Source organism: Poromitra crassiceps (genome assembly GCF_964638095.1).
Source record: "Poromitra crassiceps genome assembly, chromosome: 18".
Taxonomy (NCBI): domain Eukaryota; kingdom Metazoa; phylum Chordata; class Actinopteri; order Beryciformes; family Melamphaidae; genus Poromitra; species Poromitra crassiceps.
Window position 1 is genome coordinate 20,851,910 of NC_139636.1, and position 6,193 is coordinate 20,858,102.

Here is a 6,193-nt window from a genome sequence, read left to right on the forward strand (position 1 = left end):
ACCCAAAAATGCGTAACCCCGCTGCAGTTAACTATATGAGTTGTGCCAAACAAACCTTAATATCTCAACAAGTATACATCATCACATCCCTTATATTTTGACATTCTGAGTGAGAGCAGAAGTAGCTCAAGAGTTTGATGTATAATATATGCATGTCGTGTTAAAGTTGTGTGAACAGTCGCAGTTTTTAAATTGTAAACACGGTCGGCCGGCTAGAGTCAGACGCTCAAACTCAGGCTCCATAGGGTTCGCCATTGCCGTTGCCACCCAGTGATGCGGTTTGTTTACCAAAATGCTGCTCGGCTGATCCCTCGTATATCCTTCATACTTTTGGCAGTATGGCAGTGAAGTTGGCGTTCAATTCAATTCTTGGTGGTTGTGAGAGATTTAATCATACATTAGCAGGGCACTCTTGAAAATGAGGGCTTGCTCTCAAGAGGCTTCCCTGGGTAAATAAAGGCAATCAATCAATCAATCAATTCACATGTAGCATACATTGTGAGCTGTTTGACATAAAGTGAAAGTACTCTGTTCCCCTGCAGCTGTAAACGGGAAAGCCATCTCTTTCATAACTGCAAGTGAATATTTGAGCTTCTGGGCTAGCATTGAACTCTTTTATAAATGACAGACAGGGGTTGATTCCTTAATTACAAAGTTCAGCAGACAGTCACATGTATTTTGGCCCTAATCCTCATTGTGGTGTTTTTTTTGTTTGTTTTGTTTGTTCATGCAACCCCATTTGAATTAGTCGCATCGACCCAGAGGTTGGGAACCACTGCCTTATTGCTTGCAGTAAGCTAGCTTTTTGATGTTGTAGGGTAAAAAGAGGAATATCGGGGAGAGAGAAAAGTGGTTGCGTAATATTGAGCAACTAGGCTCGTGACAGGGTTTTTTGGAGTCAGCAAAGGCAGAGGTGATTGGTAATCTTTTCAGAATATGTCCATGAGAAAATATGTATTGGGAAATAACACTGAAGGCCGAAAATTATGTTTGGAGGGTCATCTCCGGGGATGACTGTGTCTCTGAACCTTGAGCAATATCCTGTTGACTGGTTTTGTCCTGAAGCAGTAGAGCCAGGTCACGATGACTTTGGCATAGAGCTAAGTGACATTCTTGCCAGGAAAATGTGTTTTGACTGACCAAGAGTGTATAAAACAGGGCTTCACTAAGACACTGTTGGGGGGGCTTTCTCACACATACTTCGCCTTCTGTGAGAGCATCCTTCTGCTCTCACAGAATCTATCATCTGTATCATGCTACTTTTTGAGAATAAACCTCACTTTGGAGAAACGACACAGGACTGACTTCTCATTTGAAGAACATTGCATTTCATACAGATAAACCATATTAGGGTTTTCATGTTTTGTTTTGAGAAGAGGGGGCAGGAGCTCAGGAGTGGAGCTGCCTGGTTACAGTTAGGCCGTGTCAGGAATTTAATACCCGACAATGTTGCTTTCATTGAAGTATCAGTAATGTGATCTACCATTCCTGCTGTGACCCTCTTTCAAAATTAGATTCTGCATTAAGCTCTGTGTGGAAGAGTAGCCTGTAGTGACTGAGAGCAGGTCTGAGAGCAGGTCACGTGGGGGCTGGGTTTACCCAGGCTAGTGGAAGAGTGTCAGACAGTGTGGTAAGAGGTTGAGGCATGCAAGCTCAAATGTGGGTTGCCATTTAACCCACATTGCCTGGCCTTGTCCATGTACAGTGTGTCTGTACATTGCATCTGTGTCTGTAAACAGGGTTTTCCCTGGCTTTATGGAGGTCTACTGTAAGGTGCTGTGTCACTGGGGGGGGGTCAGGTTCTTGGGGTTGGAAAATTGTACGTTCTCAATAAAATAAAGTGCAATTTCACATCATTCACATAATTTTAAATTTGGACCATTATTATTACCATATCTGTATACAAATATTTGTAAAATCCAGAGCAGACCAACCAACATTGATTTACATTACTTTGGCTGAGGTGGTGCCCGAAATGGCTTGGACGCTGTGTGCACCTAAGCCTTATAATGGTCGGGAAAGCCCTGTCTGTAAGTTAGGATAACCGACGGTTCTTGTTGTTGTTTTTTCCCCCACTTAATGCGTACATGAAATACCAGATGGGACTCTATAATGGGTTAGCTTCAAATGTGAATTTACATGAAATTGATTGTTTTCAATTATTTTAATTTTCAGGAAGGATTCCTCTTCAACTTACCACCAGGCTTAAGGGAAGGATAAAGTTGGGGGGGGGTGCATTCCTCTGCCTGGATGAATGGACAGTACCACCCCCAGGTTGGGCAACCATCACAAACCTCACAAGTTAATTATCAGCAAATCCACAACGCAATGAGAAATCAGAACGCTGCCAGTTCAAATAACGCATCTCAGTATACATCCGTGAGAGCAAGTGTTCCACAGCCACAAAGTCCTTATTTCCCCTCTTATGATGGAGCTTACTCTAATGGACAGACATCTAATGAGCAGGCCTCAACAGTTCCTCAGCAGGCAGTCTCTTCTCAGCCGCCACCATTGTATGGATCTTATCTTCTGTGGAAACTATTAAGAGGCTCAACTCATGAAACCACATGTGTTACTGCACAAAGTGTTAAACCTCCCGTGCCTAGGGTGGTAAACTATGTACCCCAAGTCGCCACTCACCAGAACACACAGAATTCGCCAATGCAGAGCTCACCTAGCATGATTCAAGCAGATGCTAATTTCAGTTCAAATAACGCATCTCAGTATACATCCGTGAGAGCAAGTGTTCCACAGCCACAAAGTCCTTATTTCCCCTCTTATGATGGAGCTTACTCTAATGGACAGACATCTAATGAGCAGGCCTCAACAGTTCCTCAGCAGGCAGTCTCATCAACCATCTCACCATCAACACAGCACAACTTGGAGGCCCAACCTCAACCTTGCTCTGTACCAAAAGGCTTCTACGTCACAGTATCTGAAGATGGAAGTGGAACTGGATTCAAGGCAGATAGTATAGTTTTTCTTGGAGATAAAGTGAATAATGCAGTCCTGAAGGCGGCTTTGCATGCATCTATGTCAAAGGATGCATCACAACTGCAGCAATTACCTGAGAGAATTTCACTACAGAGAAATGTGACCCAACCATCTGCAGCAAACAATGCTGAACTACCCGAAATGCCAGTCTCCTCAGTCAAGAGAAATGACAGCAGCGACCACACATCTCCTGGTCGTGCAGGCCCTAAAGTTGTTGCTGTTGTACAACCACTGTCCCAGGAACACTACCAAGCTGGTAACCCTGAGAAGGTCTTTATTTCAGAAAAATTTGCAAAACACAATAAGTCTATAGATTTGACAGATGGATCTACATCTTTAAAAGATGATTATAGGGTTCACCCGGACGTCTCTAATGAAACGATATCCAACACATCTTTGAACAGGAATTCAGGACCATCCAGCGGTGGAACACCTTCAGATTCATCCCAAAATCATTCTTATGCAGATGACACAGAATCTCAGTGCTCTAATAAAATGCAAAGTGAACAATGTCTCACACCAACTGTTCAACAATCACCAACCACCAAAGTGCCTGGAAGCCAAAATAGTGAAACGAGCAAATGTGAGACACCAAAAGATCAGAATGCCGGTGTTTCAATGTTGTCCTCAATTCCATGGACACATGTCAGATTGAATATGTTGGTAGAAGGATGCAGCAAAATCCAGATGCAATCAGAAAATATTCCAGTGGTTGATATTACACAGAAATTAAGCATGAGTACAAAACAGCCCAAGGGCTATAAGAGTTTAATAGCTCAGGTTGAAAAATTCTGCAGTAAACATGTAAAAGCAGACTCTGTCATACTCTCACATATTCAGCACGGCGCCTGTGATCTCAAAAGCTACCATGTCCTCAAACACGATGACGTCCATCCCAACGTACCATACATGTCATCATGGTTGAATATCAATGAGCAGCTAGATGACATTGATAAAGAGTTTGGCTTCCCTTGGCCATTGCAGTATGGTCTACACAAACTAGAGAGTGACAGCCAGGCAAAACTGAGTGTGGAAGGCAATGGCATTCCTTTAGAACTAGAGAGTGACAGCCAGGCAAAACGGACTGAGGAAGTCAATGGCATTCCTTCAGAACTAGAGAGTGACAGCCAGGCAAAACGGATTGAGGAAGTCAATGGCATTCCTTCAGAACTAGAGAGTGACAGCCAGGCAAAACGGATTGGGGAAGTCAATGGCATTCCTTCAGAACTAGAGAGTGACAGCCAGGCAAAACGGACTGGGGAAGTCAATGGCATTCCTTCAGAACTAGAGAGTGACAGCCAGGCAAAACGGATTGGGGAAGTCAATGGCATTCCTTCAGAACTAGAGAGTGACAGCCAGGCAAAACGGACTGGGGAAGTCAATGGCATTCCTTCAGAACTAGAGAGTGACAGCCAGGCAAAACGGACTGGGGAAGTCAATGGCATTCCTTCAGAACTAGAGAGTGACAGCCAGGCAAAACGGACTGAGGAAGTCAATGGCATTCCTTCAGAAATTGTGAGCGAGATGCAAAATGAAGCCTTGCCTCAAACTGAGCTTAAAACATCTGAATTGGACGATGAAAACCCAGACACCTTGAAACAACCCTTTCCCCAAAACACAGAAACAACTGATTCCAGTGACACATATTCATTTGAGATCCAGGTTTTACCTCCAGCTGAGGCCAAGATCATCTTTGATCAAGTGAAAAGTGGAAAGACTGACAATCAGACGGAGAAATTAATCAACGGCTCTGTGGAGGATGAAATACCGGCGGTGATAGATGTCAAATCAAGCAATCCCAAACAAAACAAATCCAAACAATCCACCATAGAGTATTGTTGCCTCGCAAAGTGGAAGGAAATGTTTTTTGGGTCTGACAAGCTCACACAGAGTCAATGCGAGTGCATGCAAGAGCCAAGTCTTGTGAAGAGCCGTGAAGAGGGAGAAACGACACTACAAAAGGCAGGGTTCGTAAAGGCAAAACGGGGTGTGATGAGGTCAGATAGCGAGTGTGAGATATTGACACTTAGGTGGCCTGAGCAATGCACCAAAATCAGTAAAATCATTGACTTAACTGAAGATGATGATATACCTCACTCATATGACAATATAGAACCAAAGAACAGTTCTCTGCCAAGTGTAGTTAGGTGTCCGTCAAATAGTTCAGTCATTAGTGAAAAGGCAATTCAGAGTTTCTCCAGCAGTGAAAGTGAAATTGCCATCCAGTTGTCAGACCTTGAAGAGGACTGTGAACGAGCTCAGCTAAAACCAACTGATAGTAGTCAGTCAAGCAGCTTAGTAATTAGTGAAAAGAATATTTCCAGCATTAGAAGTGAAATCACCATCCGGACGTCATACCTTGAAGAGGATTATGGACAAGCTCAGATGAAACCTACAGGTCCAGCAGAGTCTTTTGAGTCAAAGCAGACATCAACTGATAAAATGGATAAAGTTGGGTTTGTTGTGTCCTCCTCCTTGGGACAAGAGAATCTCCACATTCCTGTCATGGAAACAACTTTCAGCCTTGACAGTAAACATAAAAGTGAAGGAAGAAAGCGCAAGAGACTGAAACATCCTGATAGAAGTTCTCCACCCCCGGAAAGGAGAAGGAAACATAAAGCTCCTGTGGATGCTGATTTGCAGACTGCTCCTGAAGGCATCTCAAAACATATGAAGATTGTTTTTGACCCTAATGACTGTGAACCTGTTGAGTGTGTAAAACTCGCCCTGTTTGGCTCATCGGATTCGTCACGGAGAAAGTATGTTTCAATTCAAAGTTCACCACATCCAGTACCAATGCCTCCAGAAACTCTAACTGTGAAGGTCAACTCCAGGCACAGAAGGCCCCCCAAATCTGCCCCAAGTGTGCTTTAGAAGTATACATCCCCCCATGTATGTATGTAGGGTTTCCAGATGTCACAGGCAAAAGGCGAGGAGGGGTACCTCAGGACCTGACAAGTCAGTCACGTTGGCGTTAACCCTGTGCACATGTTACAGTAATGACCTCTCAGAAATATTAATAGAATGACTAGAAAAGGATGAATATTCAACACCATATTTTGAGTAAGGGTATAAGGCTTGTCTCCTTTGTGTGAGGGGCAGAACGACCATTCGGCTGCTCCGTTCTCCAGATGAACTGCAGACATCTGTAAATACCACTGGCTGCACTTGAATAAAGTCTTTCTGTTGCATCAAAAGC